A 15,588-nucleotide genomic window follows, 5' to 3' on the forward strand; every position below is an offset into this window, starting at 1 on the left:
AGGCAGAGGGAGAAACAGACTCCCAGCTGGGCAGGGAGCTGGATGCGGGGCTTGACCTGGGGACCCTGGGATCACAACATGAGCCAAAGGCAGGTGCTTAACCAACTGAGCCACCCAGGTGTCCTGAGTTGAATTTTAGTTCTCTGTTTCCTTTTCAGTCTTCTATGTTTGTCTTCTCTGCCACCTTTGTCTCTTCTGCTGTTCAACTGCCCTATTTCCCACCAGCCCATCCTTACCAAGTGCTTGGATGAAACTCACAAACCATCACAAGCATTTCTGGGTGGTATTTTATGGTAACAAAGGACTAGGGCCCAGGAGTCAGAGAGACCCTGGTTTCAAATCGCAGTTCCATTTATTACCTACCCGTGTGGCCTTGCGAAGTTAGTCAGAAGCTCCAAGCCTCAGTATCTCCATCTGTAAAAGAGGGACAATAATAATATCTACTTGATATTATGAAATGAGGCAGTCAAATGACACTGAGCGTCACGGACACAGTCATCGGCTACTATTGTAATTTTTTTTCCTGCCTACAGACTCTCGTTTCTCATTTTCCCTCTATTTCTAGTGTACTTCTATTTCCCATGATCTTATTTGTAGGTACCATTTCACACTTTTTTCCAGTCTACCATAAATAAGGCACAGGACATGCTACCCCACAGGATGGCACCTTGGTATATTGAATAGTTTAAGCGGAAGGAGTTTGAGAAACAGCAGGTTCAAGAAGGACTCTCTGACCTTCCTGGTCTCCTTGAAGCAGGTCCTATGAGTCCCACGTGAGAGTGCCCTCCACATACCCCGAGGAAAGCATCCTAACCTCCGAGGAAGGAGGTAATGGCTTGAACAAACAAGAATGCTGTTTCCCACACTCTAGTACTCTCTGCTCATAAACTTGTGTCCTAGCACATTTTCCACGAGTCCCCATTTTTGGTCAAACATAGTGTAAAAACATTCAGACTTAACTGTTTCCTTGGGTCATTTCCTTATGAAGGCTCCTATGTCATGTAAAATTTACATTAAAAAATCTGTACGCTTTTCTCTTGGTACTCTGTCTTTTATTACAAGGGCCCCCACTGAGAATTTAGAGGAGGAAAGGAAAATATATTTTTTTCCCCTCCCCTGTAATGGCAAATCAAAGACAACGATCATACGTATCACATCATTTTCTTATTACAATTGACTTCCGTTTCTTCCTCTGTGATCTGGAGAGAAAGCCCATCAGTAAACCATTGTTGGGTTGTTTTAAGAATTCTACAAGATACTTTCCATAAAGCACTCTCACAAACACGGTGACCGTTCCTAAGACTGCCAGACTTTCTGTAAGAAGGGTGGCAAACACTGACCCTATAAAGTGACACATTCCAAGAGGGGCAAGGAGTCTCTATGCCCAGGGAAAGCGGTGTTACGGCAGGAAGCAGAGTGGCTATGGTGGGTAGACAGATCTTCTGGGAAAAAGCTAAAACTATAAAGAACATTGTGCTGAGGCTTGAATGTGTTGATTCTAGCTGCGGATCGAAGAAAACGCTAGCAATTAAGAGAAGAGAGCGTTTTGATAAAAGAAAGGGCTAAATGATCTAGTTCTAAGTGTCCAATTTTGTTTTATTATGAAGACAATATAATCTCGAGGTTATGTTTCACTTACAAAACTGATATAAGATACATACGTAAATGTCTCTCACGGCGCCTGGCTTATAGGAAGAGCTCAACAATTGTGAGCTTTTCTTATTATCTTACTTTAATTAACCTTTTTATTAGGATGTATTATGAAATAATTCACATAACATGGCTTTGTTGAAAGGTAGCGTATTTGTAGGCTTCCAGCTCATGTAATGATCGCTGGCTGTAAGCAGGGAGCTCATTTGATATTTGTGAGTAGTTTAGCTAACATTTTGGATTTATGCTTCATTCTAAGAAAACATGGGCTGAAACATACCACTGTGAGCAAAAAAATAATGGTTTCCTGCTGTTACTGTAAAGCTACATTGTGTTCATTCCTTCCTTTCCAAAGTAGGACATTCTGATCCTGTGATAATGTTCTACTGAAGGAATTTATTTATTTTGCACCAAATGATTCGTGTAGATGAGTTCATTTCTTGTGATAAAAACGAGTACAACATAGCTGGGCTTCTTGCTGTGATCTCACTGACTTGCTATAATCCAACTGGCTAGAAAACAGAGTAATTGCCTGGCTCGGCGAGAAGAAAACCAGCTTTTCCAAAGAAATTCTTTTGGGGGATTCTCTCAAGTTTGATGAACAAGTTATTTATCGTTTGCTTGAGAGAAGTGTAAATGAAAGAAATGGTCTTTCTTTAGGAAATTACGAAAGAACACTCAGCAGATTTGAGATTCCACTGGACCTGGCAAACAATAGATCTAATTTTTAAAAATCGAGCTTTTGTTTATTTGAGGCTGAAATAAATGAATGTGAATACTCTTTTTTAAAAAAATGCTGTTTAAGTAATCTCTTTACCCGACATGGGGCTCGAACTTGTGACCCTGAGATCAAGAGTCACATACTCTTCTGACTGAGCCGGCCAGACACCCCAGGATGTGAATATTTTTGGAAATATGTTGTTCATTTGTTTGGGGTGGAGGGGAGAGGGAGAGGGAGAAGGAATCTGAAGCAAACTCTGCACTGAGTGCAGAGCCCGATGCAGGGCTCAATCCCACGGTCTGGAGATCATGACCTGAGCAGAAACCAAGAGTCCGGTGCTCAACTAACTGGGCCAGCCACGTGCCCCTGTTAATATTTTAATAAAAAGTTAAAATGGACAGACACTCTCTACAATCATCTCCCCCACCCCGTGTTCTGGGAACCACAATACCTTTCGCAGGAAATCTTTTATATAGTGGTTGGCATGTTATAATCCTTCCGAGGAGAGAAGCCATTTTAAGCGAGTGCTGATGTTCCCCCTTCCTTATTCAGTCTCTCAAAAAGAACAAAGCAAACCGTGGGAAAATGGCATGTTTGTGCATCAAATATCATTCCAGAGCAAGGCGTCTCTCCGAGATAAGGTAAGAAGAACTTAGTCATTTTATTGTCTTCTAAATTTCCCCCATCTTCTTGGTTAGTAGATGTAAAGGACTGTATAGCAGAACACATTTTGTGTGTGTGTTGGTAATGAGAAAATCACTCCAGAGGTGAAGGCCTTTATTTTGAATAGGGTTGATGAAATGAAAGCCTACGTGGGACAGAATGTCAATCCAACAAAAAGGTCATGTTGAACGTTAGGTATCTGATCGGCTAAGAGTAAATAATTTATATCAGCTTAGTGTTTTTCATGATGTAGCCAGATATTTGATTTGACTAAGCTTTTATTTCCTTATAACACAACAATAAAACAATTATATATATATATACATATGTGTATATATATCTTATATGTGTATATATATCTTATTTAGTTATATATATATATCTTATTTAGTTATATATATATATATATATATATATATTTATATATATATATCTTATTTAGTTTTAGAATTTGGGAGAAAATCTCCAGCTCTCCTTAAGGGTAAACGGTATTTTCAGATGTTACAGAGAGCGTGTACATAAGAAGGGGGGCAGAGGAAAAGGGAAAGAGAGAATCCTGAGCAGACTCCCAGCTGAGCACGGAGTATGATGTGGGGCTCGATCTCACAACCCTAAGACCACAACCTGAGCCAAAATCAAGTCGGACGCTTAACGGACTGAGCCCCCAGATGTTACTTTCCTCAATGAACTCTTCTCACCAGCCTGCCACCTCAGTCTCAGTCAGGGTCACTGCTCTCTACGCTTTACTTATAACCTTTAGTTTTATATTTGAATACTTATTTGATAAATATCTCTCCTCCAGCACGCTGTAGTTTTTGCTTGCCTTTATACCTTCAGATCCTAGCACAGGGCCCGGCAAATAGTAGAGCTGAATAATATTTATTACTGGCCAGAAGACGACTTAGTGACTTTCAATAGAAGGCATTTATGACCATGGCATCTCAACAATAACTAACTAATAACTAACTAATAAATAACTAATTTTTATCTGAAAAGGTAAAGGTGAGTTTGAGGTGAGAATTTAAGTTCTTGATTATCATCAAATTCATTAGTTCCTGTGTTCAGTTTTTCTTTTTTATTAAAGATGGTAAAAGAAGGTTGAGTACTTAGGAAAACAAGCCTTACTACTGATGTGTTAAATCCGTTCAGCCAGTTAACTAGACAAGGCCTTTTGGTGGACAATGGGTCTTTCTTCCAGGGGAAGTGATGAAATTTTCCTCTAAAATCTTACCAAGAGCAACCTAGTTCACTATTAACCATATGGTTGTCTAATCATGTATTACTCATAATTAAAACCAGTTCCCTTAACCACATGCAAAAGGAAGCAAATCGCAGGCACACCTAATTATATAATAGCATTTAACACATTATGGCAATACCTAACATTTCCCACATACTTGTTAAGTATAACACAATACTAAGCCATTTTACATGCATTTTCACGTTTAATTCTCACAACAACACTGTGACGTACTACTGTTATTTCCATGAGGCAAAGCGAGATTGGGTATTTAGCAATAGTGCTGAATCTCAGACAAGACCTCTGGGTCTGACTTCAGAGACTTCCTTCTTAACCCTTGCACACAACCTCTGTAGTAATTATCTGTGGATGTGTTTATCTCCCCTACTAAACTGGGAAAGCCTCAAGGACAAGGACAGTGCTTTACTCATCCTATGTGTCAAGCACAGAGCAGAGTGCAAAAATCAGAACAGATGCTTGATAAAAGTTTAGTGAAGGAAGGAGAAAGTGCTTTTTCAGTCACCAAAACTATAGTATGTTTACAATGGTTTTCATGTTAAATATAGTTGACTATATCATGTATATTAAAAAAATACAGAAATCAAACAAATATTTATATAATAAAACTATTATATGTGTATACAAATATTGTACTGTTCTTATTAAATTAGTAAACAATATTTTCTGAAAAAAAATTTAAGAAACAATATTTTCTGTTAAAGCATAAGAAACTGCCATTTTGTTAGGTCAAAAATGGTCAAGTAGGGACGCCTGGGTGGCTCAGTAGGTTAAAAGCCTCTGCCTTAGGCTCAGGTCATGATTCTAGCATCCTGGGATCCAACCCCGAATCAGGCTCTCTGCTCAGCCGAGAGTCGGCTTCCTCCGCTCTCTCTCTCTCTGCCTGCCTCTCTGACTACTTGTAATCTCTATCAAATAAATAAATAAAATCTTTTTAAAAAATGGTCAAGTAAAATAATAGGATTTTATAGAGTATAATATAATTTAAAAAACTATGTCAACTCTATATAATGAAGCAGAATACTCCATTACCATATTTTTTTCCTACTCAAATGAAGTTTGTCCTTATAAACCTCCAAAAAGAAACTTTTATGAAAAATTAAGGAAGACATCTCTGTAATCACCTTGTTCTAACTCCAGTGATACAACTTTATATACAAATTGTTTTGCACGCCCTTGAAGACCATGTGGTCCTAATGAAAATTCAACCCCAAACATATTTATTAGACTTGACTTGACATTTTTTTAAGAGGCCAGTTTGCATATTTCCTTTCAAAAATCCTTCTCCATGACGTCTTCCCTTATTTAGTAGCAACTCGGCCTTTATCCCAAGCCCTGATACACCCCCTAGTGTTCCTTAAACACTTTTGTAATGATTACATTACATGTGTTTGTAATGATCACTTTTTGTTGAATAATGAGGTCTTTTGTATGCAATTATGTAAAACATTGGAAACGGCAGAGTAAACCCAACTGATTCAGTTATACTAGATGACTGACTGGTTGACCATAGACAGTTCTTTAATAACTTTTTTTTTGCATAAAAGGAAATGCAAAATTAGAGCTTCAGAGAGTAACCCTGGGAGCCATTTTAAGCACAATCGAAATCTGTTTGCTTCCTCATGATTCCTGAGGGAACACTATGACCTCTCCTCACTGAATTCTTTATGTGTGAAACTTTATGAAATGAATTACTTTCTTGGTTTCACCTCACTTGGAACTTTGTAATCATGAGTGTGCCTTTCGACAGTAATACCAACAAAGCCTCTGTGGTGTTGGTGTTCTAAAATGGCCGCCTAAACACTGATGGGCCCGAATCCTTTTCCTACGCTACTTCTACCTTCAGTTTAAAAAAGTACACTCAAGGGGCTCCTCGCTGGCTCAGCTGGTAGAGCGAGCGACTCTTGATCTTAGGGGTGTGAGTTTGAGCCCCATGTTGGCTGTAGAGAGGACTTAAAAAAAATAAAATCTTAAAATAAATAAAAGGTAAAAAAAAAAAAAAGTACACTCAAAAACAAAAATTCCGCTTGGGAATCTCCTGGTCCCAGTTGGGATAGCCTGACTTTGAGCCCAGCTATTTTAGCAGAATGGTTGAATTCCGAAATATTTCACACACCTGGGCCACACCGGTAATACAGGTTTCCAGGACTTAAGAGAGAACCTTCAATGCAGAATTGAGTTAGATGCGGATTCCCAAGGACAGTAGTCAGCAGTGTTGCTGAAGATAGTGAAAAACATCAAGTGTTACCTAAATATATTCCTACTGTAACCTGGAAACTTCCTGAGTGGACAGTGGACACAAACGGGATGGTTTTAAGCTTTAATTCAGGATTCACTGGGGTGTCTCCATTGACTAATGTGGAACCTACTGTGTTTGCCCACTAAATACATCACACGTGAGGAGAGTTCACCAAAGAGTATTTCCGGGGCCTCCCGGAGGTGAATTACACTTGCTAATTCCAAGTTTGCACTTCCAGGGCACCGAAACTCCCTCGGGTGTGGGGCCAGAGCCCAGGGCCGCTTGCCCTGCCAAAGCTGGGTGGAGCTTTGCCATGAAGTGATGGTAGTGGGACGGAGAATTCTCTTTCAGGGGTATTTTTTTCTTAGAGGGGATCCCAAATAGGGCTGCTATGTCCTGACATTTTAGTGGAAACAGCTCTTTGTTTTTCACTTGCTGCTGCTCTCATACCCCTTCTCCTCTTGAGAGTCAAAGGTCTGTGCTCTCCCTCCTAGAAAGTTCTTCTGCAAGCTCCTCAGGCTGGGGAGGACTTCTGGTGGGTATACCCATCAGTTCCTCCATCAAGGCCAAATCTAGTCATCTCAATTCGGCTTATGATGGGACACGATACCCACCTCTCTCACTATCTCACTTCCTCTGTGAACTGTTAACTTGCATGTTCCTGTTCATGTCCCTTTCTCCCTTTCATGAACTCCACCTTCTGGAGGCACTCCATACCTCTAAATCTTTTTTTTTTTTTTTTTTTTTTTAAAGATTTTATATGAGAGAGCGAGTGAGCGAGCATGAAATCACAAGCAGCGTGGAGGGGCAGAGTGAGAGGGAAAAGCAGACTCCCACTGAACCAGGAGCCCCATGTGGGGCTCGAGCCCAGGGACCTGAGATCATGACCTGAGCCCAAGGCAGGGGCTTAGCAACTGAGCCAGCCAGGCGCCCCACTTCTAAACCTTTTTAGTTTAGGGCTGGCTCAGTCAACAGAGCAAGTGACTCTTGATCTCAGGGTCCTGAGTTTGAGCCCCAGTAAGCATAGAAAATCCTAAAAAAATAAACAAAGTTTTTTAGTCTAATAATTTCATTCTGGAGACGCCTGGGTGGCTCAGTTGGTTAAGCAGCTGCCTTTGGCTCAGGTCATGATCCCGGCGTCCTGGGATCGAGTCCCACATTGGGCTCCTTGCTCAGCGGGGAGCCTGCTTCTCCCTCTGCCTCTGCCTGCCATTCTGTCTGCCTGTGCTTGCGCTCTCCCCCCCCCCTCTGATAAATAAATAAAATCTTTAAAATAATAAATAAATAAATAAATAAATAATTTCATTCTGTCCCCCAAGCTGCACAACTTTAAGCTTACCGAGGGCAGGGAATATTCCTTTAAAATTCTTGTGTCTTCTACCACCAGACCTGAGGGTTCTGTCGGGATCTGTTTGACTGAATAAGACATGTGCAGGGAACTTTTCTTAGTTAATGATAAACAAGTACCCTTCTCTCCCCCACGAAATGAAAAATAGTAGACTTCCAAATAAATAACCAAAATTTCCAGCCTCCATCTTCTTTTTTTAAGATTTTAATTTTTTAAAAAGTAATCTCTACAACGTGGGACTCAAACTTACAACCCTGAAATCAAGATCTTGGGGTCATGAGATGGAGCCCTGCCACATGCTCAGTACTCAGTGAGGAGTCTGCTTGTACTCCCCACCCACTGCCCTTCTGCCCCATCCCCCTTATGTGTGCACTCTCTGTCTCAAATAAAGAAATATATATATATATATTTCAAAGATTTTATTTATTTATTCGACAGAGAGAGATCACAGGTAGATAGGCAGGCAGAGAGAGAGAGAGGGAAGCAGGCTCCCTGCTGAGCAGAGAGCCCAATGCGGGACTCGATCCCAGGACCCTGAGATCATGACCTGAGCCGAAGGCAGCGGCTTAACCCACTGAGCCACCCTGGCGCCCCAATAAAAATATTTTTTAAAGATTAAAAAAAGAAGTTGCATATTCTCCCAGCTGAGTCAGCCAGGCGCCTGCCCCCGCCCCCCCCCGCCCCCGCCCCCCGCCATCTTCCACATGGAGGTGACATGGAGTAAGACACAACAAAAGAATATTTAGACCATTTGTTAAGTCCTAACACATTTTATTTATTTGATTTGGTGAATTCCTTTATCACAAACCAAATCTTTATTTGTGTGGGTCCTGCCGAGAGCTGTGTATGTAATATTGCATGCTCTCGAGTTCGCATGGGCTAGTTGATTGTTGTTTTAACAATGAACAAGGGCCAGTGAGGCCAAGATCAGAAGGTTGGCTCTCCCCGGGGTCAGTTCCCTGCGTGCAGAGAAACCCTCCCACAGTCAAAGCCAAACCCTATTTAACATGTGCCTCCACCCTCTAATTAATCATCTGACCAATATATTAGTTTGGTTGAAGGGATAACTGCATAATTTCTAATAAAACGTTTGTGCCTAAATCATGTATACTTTGTTCCAACTGACACTATCGTCTTTAACAATGAAGAGTGTTTTCCATTGTATTTGAGTATCAATGGAATAATCAAAACATACTATAATAATTGAAAAATATGAAAAAACACTCTGAATGAAAGAGTTGTCTCAACTAAATTTTTTTGGTACCTACTATTTGTGCTAGGTACCCATTATATATGTCACATTGAGAAACGACTTAACCAGAGATTCAAGAAGAGAAGCAGGCGGGGTACCTGGGTGGCTTAGTTGGTTAAGCATCAGACTCTTGATCTCAGCTCAGGTCTCAATCTCACAGTCACAAGAGTTCAAGTCCCACATTGGGCATGGAGCTTACTTTAAAAAAAAAAAAAAAGGAGGTGGGAGGAGGTGGATTGTGGTGCAGGAAGAAAGCCTAGCTCCTCAGATTTATTTTGGAGAAAGGGAAACTAAGGTCCAGAGAGTTTTTTCTGCCTCAAGCAATGAAAAAAAGCTAAAATCGGAGTTGGTATTACAATCCTGCAGTGACAGGCAAAATCAAACTAGTAATCGTAAAGATATTATGCAATCATAGATTTGAACATTGTCCAGTTTAAGAGAATGCTGTTAGTAATCTTCATTTAACTAGTTATGTTTTTTCTAGCTATCAAGATTTATGCTATCAGTTTTTATTGTACTCTTGGTTTTCACTACTTTCATTAGAAGTTTTATGAGGCAGAAACATTTACTAAAGTTAATGTCATCAAAGAAACCAGGTGAATTAGAACTGAAGAGCCCCCATGAGATCAAAAGATTTAACTTTTGTGGTTTTTGTGAAACTTAAGGACTGAAGAAAAAAATAGGAATTTTCAATATGGTAGAGTTTTTAAATGATAAAATTAATAGACTATTAGAGAAAGTTTAGGAAAAAAAGAAGAGATGTATCACATAAAGGGTCCAGCACACACCACTGTGGCACAAAAATTATTTTGAGAAGAAGTCCCAAATAATTCAATTGTCATAAAGCCCTTCCTAGAAAACAATCAGGGAAGGCTGACTCCTAACCAGAGATAAGAAGTCTTCACACCACACCTAAAGAGACAACAGTCACATCTATTCTTTTAAGGGCCCATTTATCTTCTAAAAGGTCATTTGTTTTCCCTTCAGTCTCCTTTCTTCCCCTCCTTTATCAAGATGGTATGTAAACCCCAAATTCTAACCATCTCTTTGAGTCACATTTTTCTCTGAACTCCCCTATGAATGTTAAGACAAATATGTGATTAAATATTTGGTCTTTTTTCTTACTAATTTGTCTCTAATGAGCTTAATTTGCAGAGCTTCAGAACTGAACCTAAGAGGATAGAGGAAAAGTTTTCTCTCTCAACATACCATCAGCTCAGCAACATAAAGTCACAAAACAACTGTTTCAATTGTCATATTTTCTTCAGTTTTTTTTCTACTGTGTTTACTTTTTTTTTTTTTTAAGATTTTTAATTTATTTTTTTGTTTGACAAACAGAGATCACAAGTAGGCAGAGAGGCAGGCAGAGAGAGAGGAAGGGAAACAGGCTCCCCGCTGAGCGGAGGGCCAGATGTGGGGCTCAATCCCAGGAACCTGGGATCATGACCTGAGCCGAAGACAGAGGCTTTAACCCACTGAGCCACCCAGGCACCCCTCAACTGTGTTTACTTTTCACTAGTAATAATTATTGTTAATATTATAAGCACCCATTCATGATACAACATAATCCTCCAAATTATGATTTCCTGATGCTTGCAAAATATTTCAATGGGATGCTATAAAGAGGTTCCTTAACTGGCCTCTTACCATTGGATATATGCTAAATTATAAATAATTTAGAAAAAAAAAATTTAAGCATAAAGCTTTTCTCCTTTTGAAATTACTTCCATGGGTTATCTCTGACTGCTGCGGCCTTCGAAAAGGGAACGTTGACTTAAATATCCATTTCTGACAGATGACAATTAGCAGTAAAGTAACAGAAAATATGTTATAAATTAAATGCCTAACGTCTCCACAGAATCATAAAGGCCTTGAAAAAGACATAGACGGCATTTAGCATTTAGTGTTCGAAAGACGTGCAAACATGAGGAGAATTTATTCAGTTACAGGAATTACTTTAACTAGATAGACACCCAGAGAAAGATCCCTTGGCATCTTTGTTTTTGTTTTCTTCCCCCTACAAAACAAACCAAAAAATAGTGGTGGATTCTTTGAGCAACAAGTCTGTGGAAGCTTGGACTAAAAAGAGTTTCAGTGAAAACGGCCAATGTGAAAGAATAATTGCTGGTGAAAGTTATCAACTTTTCATTTGGTTTTCATTAGCTTTCACTTGGAGGTAAGGATCAGCTATTAGACAAAAAGCAATTGGTGCTCAGTTATCTGCCTCCCAAAAGAACAATCAAGTTCAAGGAACCTTTTCTCCCGGCGATTTCCCTGCATTTAGCCATTTGTCCTTCATTAGGGGAGCCCAGGTACCAATTATTCTCACAGGCAATTGATTATGAGATTTCAAAAATGCAGCAGCAACAAAGACATGTTTGCTTTGACAAACCACAAGCCATTCATCTTTAAAAGAGGGGAAAAAACCAACCAAACCACATTACAGCTCCATTTAGAACTTTTCCCCTACCTTGTCATCTAAGGAGGGCAAAATCAATTTTCATTTGAGAGCACCATTTCCTCCTACTAGTTTTCTCTAAGTGGCCTTTCCACAAATGATGTTTGATTATTTCTGAGTCACAACTACTTAAAATCCACATTTATGAGCTGTAATTTCCTAGGTAAAAGCCGAGGGAATTACTGAAAGTTCTTTGTGCCCTCCCCCCCACCCCTCCCCCCTGCAACATCCTCATGTTCTCTCTTTCCGCGTTGGAGGTTTTAATCGGCAGCTGTAGCAAGCCCGGTTGTGACCTTCCCTAAACACTCTGACAGGACCAAAAATAGGAATCTGCACACAGAAGCTTTTCCTAAACTATCAGGAGTCCTTTTCCTCGTTTGCCAGCTGGTAGTTTGTCAAAATACTGTTTTGTAAATAAATCATCTGCAGAAAATCCTCATCAGGTCAGCTGCAAAAGTGTCAGTTGGAGGAAAACAAACAAGAAAAGCACTTACCAGTTAATTTACTTTGAGGAGAGAAGCTATTCTGATGCCTGGGTGTGACCTCCCGGCTCCAGAATGAAATGGAGGGTGGTTTTCAGAACCGCTACGTTGGACACTCTTTCCCAGCCTCCTCATTTGGCTTTTATCTGGCTTTTGAAATGACACTGTAGAAGGCAAGGGATGTTCGGTTTCATTTGAATGTGGTTCTTCCCCTCCTCCACCATCCTCCATAAAAATTCATCATGTATTCCAGGGGAAAAGTAAGCAATGAACATACTGCACACATTAATTCTTTTGCTCAGCGTGTTTGTGTGTATAACTGAGGTTTGTTTTTTGAATGGAAACCATTGCTATTGGCTGCGGTGCCGCAGTCTGAAAAGTGATGGGGGGGGGGGTGGCACCAATCCTTCCTTTGTTTGGTGGGCTTTTTGCTTATGAAAAGTCAAGTTAAATGTCTTTCCAACGAGGGAATGAAAAGAACCTTAGAATGTCAAAGGACAGCTCTTCAATGGCACAGCAAATTCTGTAGTGCTCATTAGGAGAAAGATTTCACTCACTGGGTTTCGGGGTGTTTCTGAGAGTGAAGAATTGTAATCACACGTTAATTATGTCTTTTAGTTTTCATTTCTTTGCCTAGGTAGGTTGAGAGAGAACTCTCTGGGATCCGAGGCAATTAAAGGATTGATTTTTTTTTTTTTAATCCCTCATCTCCTCCTGGGGTTCTGGCAGATGTGAGCACATCTGTGTATCTGAAACAGGGCTCAGAATTCAGAAATTCACAGGATGAGAAACATGGAGGCTGAAGGTAAGCAAGCCTTGATGTGGTTAGCTTCTCGCTGCAGAGCTAACTTGATTTTTGTACGCTCGAACATCAGCTCTATCATGTGATATTGGAAATTGAACATTATTAGGTCATAAAACATGGTTAGGCCGGCTAATTGAACATCGTTAGGTGAGCTGGCAGAGAAACACACAATTTCGTATTTGACTGGAGGGTAAGTCGAATATGCCAGCCCAAAATACACCTCTTCGGCATAACGATTATTTTGAGCTGATTATTTTTAAGAAACGGCGGACACGGAACAAGCTCCGAAAACAGAATGCAAGTTGCCCTTTTGTGAGGGAAATCTATATTTATAAGGGAAATTAACATTAGAAAGGGGGCCCGTTACCAGAAAGAGAGCTATTACCAGAGATGACTTTTTCACCTGAGAGACTGATCTGCTCGGCAAGGCAACCTTTGTTTACCAAACATTGCCTCTTCTCACCTTCCCGAGAATTGGTTTCCGGTAAATGGCTGCCTCCTGCTTCCAGCCCCAGGCCCCTAGCCCGTTCCTTAGGTCTGGATGGTACGTAAGCCTCCATCTTCCGGGCTTTTCAGTCTCCTATTCTACTGGGGCTCCCTTATGTATGTAAGTAAAATAGGGTTTTTTTTCCTCCTCCTGTTCATCTTTTGTTGTTGTTGTTTAACAGGAGGGGGTCTTAGCCAAGAACAGTGAAAGGTAGAGGGAAAATTATTTTTCCTCCCCTACATAACCAAATCTAGAAAATCTAAATCATTGCGTGGGGGCGGAGTGGGCTGGGGGCGGGGAGCGTAGAAGAGGAACTCTGGGGGGTCGTGTGCCCACACCTTTTCAAAATACAATATCCCTCAGCCCATAAGGACGTACACTCTTCTGCATTCACCTCCATTCCCCGATTCCACAGAAAATAAACCACAATTAACAATCTTTTCATAGTTCTTCTCAGTATTATCTGAGCACAGAGATGGTCCTTGAACGAGGTAGTAGGGCGCTCTGTGGCAGACTCCTGTCTGGTCACCAGTTCCTACTCCTCTGTATCAGCTGGATTAGGATTTGTTAATAATCACATGTAATCGTCTGTAATCACACCAGAGCACGATTTCATCCACAAAAGACATTTTGAGGAGAATTTCAGGAAGTTTGGGTCACTTATCTAGTTCTGACTTATTTTTCGATGGTAGAGGGGGTAGCACTGAGTAGCAAGGGAGAGAGAGAAAACGAGAGGAAGGATGGCCAGCATTTACTGCATACCGAGTGTACTGTACGCACGGAAACCGAGCGAAGTGTGAGCATTTTTTTAAGAGATTTTATTGTGGGGGCACCTGGGTGGCTCAGTCAGGTAGACATCTGCCGCCCACTGGGGTCACGAGCCTTGCATGGGGCTCCCTGCTGGGTGGGGAGCCCGCTTCTCCCTCTCCCACTGCTGCTCCCCCTTCTTGTGCTCACTCTCTGTCTCTCTCCCATGCTCTCTGTCTCACTCAAATCAATAAATAAAATCTTAAAAAAAAAAAAAAGATTTTATTTAAAATAATCTCTACCCATCGTGGGGCTCCAGCTCACAACCGAGATCAGGAGTAGCACACTCCACTGACTAAACCAGCCAGGTGTCCAAGTGTAACCATTTTTTTTTAAGGTTTTGGTTAGCACCCCAAATAACAGAATTGAAACATATCCTTACTTATCTTTGACACTGGTCCCCCAAACTCAGGAACAATAGATCAAAATCTTTCAGCTAATGAACCCTATAGCTTGCTGTGCATTTGAAGGCCTCCCCTTGAACACTGTAAGGCATACAGTTGATCCGTCATTCAAAAGTAGTTGCAGCTGCAAAGCTCAGAGGTAGTAGAGATAACTTACTTGCCATCCCGGGTGTACAATAGTGCAGTGGACATCAGCCAAGACGCTGGGTGTGTTGGTTAAGCGGGTGACTTAGTTCACTGGAGACAGGTCAAGAGAACCTCTCCTGTAAGTTGCATAGTTGTTCAGTCCAGGGCATTCTGACTCCAAACAGAGACTTGACCCCGGGGGGGTGGGGGGGGTGGAGCAGTTGGCTGGTTCCGTCAATAGAGCATGTGACTCTTGATGTCAGGGTCGTGAGTTCAAGCCCACGTTGGGCGTGGAGCCTACTGAATTAAAAAAGAGAGAGAGAGAGAGAGAGACATAAGCATTAGACTATCTGTCTCTTTATGAGAAGAGATGTTTTCAGAATTGAGTGAATGGGAGGAAGGGGCAGGAATAACTTCAGCCAGATTCTAGGATTTCAGGATAGTTCCACCAGTCTCTAAATCATTGAAATTCTCTGAGGCCTGTTGGGGTCAGGATTTCAAGGGGTCCTATGTGTAAACAAGTTTGTAGGGCGAACTGAGCCCAGAGGAGAAGGTATCCAGGGCTTCTATCCTATTGTTTTGGGTAACAGTATGTCTCTCTCTAAAAGTAGCTTTTCGGGTGCCTGGGTGGGGTGTCTGGCTCCCTGCTTAGAAGGGAAATCTGCTTCTCCCCTAGCCCCTCCTTCCCACTCATGTACGTGCTCTCTCTCTCTCTCTCTATCAAATAAATAAAATCTTAAAAAATAAAATAAAAGGAGCTTTTCTTCACGGATGCTTGGATTCACTGTTAGAGAGTTGTTCTTTGGAAGAGACTACATTTTAAAGGAAAAGATTTGGGGCTCCTGGTGGCTCAGGTTATGTTCCTCTGAGCCCCGAGTTGGGCTCCCT

The 15,588-nt window shown here is 41.1% G+C and overlaps 1 long non-coding RNA gene across 1 annotated transcript; it reads right to left on the reverse strand.

Annotated features, from left to right (window-relative positions):
- Positions 1-361: 361 nt before the first annotated feature.
- On the reverse strand, positions 362-12,396 carry LOC116597196. Its single transcript, XR_004288491.1, has 3 exons — positions 12,084-12,396; positions 7,871-7,947; positions 362-414 (listed from the first exon to the last, which is right to left on the reverse strand). It is a non-coding gene; the product is annotated as an uncharacterized LOC116597196 (long non-coding RNA).
- Positions 12,397-15,588: the final 3,192 nt, after the last annotated feature.

Source organism: Mustela erminea, chromosome 8 (genome assembly GCF_009829155.1).
Source record: "Mustela erminea isolate mMusErm1 chromosome 8, mMusErm1.Pri, whole genome shotgun sequence".
Taxonomy (NCBI): domain Eukaryota; kingdom Metazoa; phylum Chordata; class Mammalia; order Carnivora; family Mustelidae; genus Mustela; species Mustela erminea.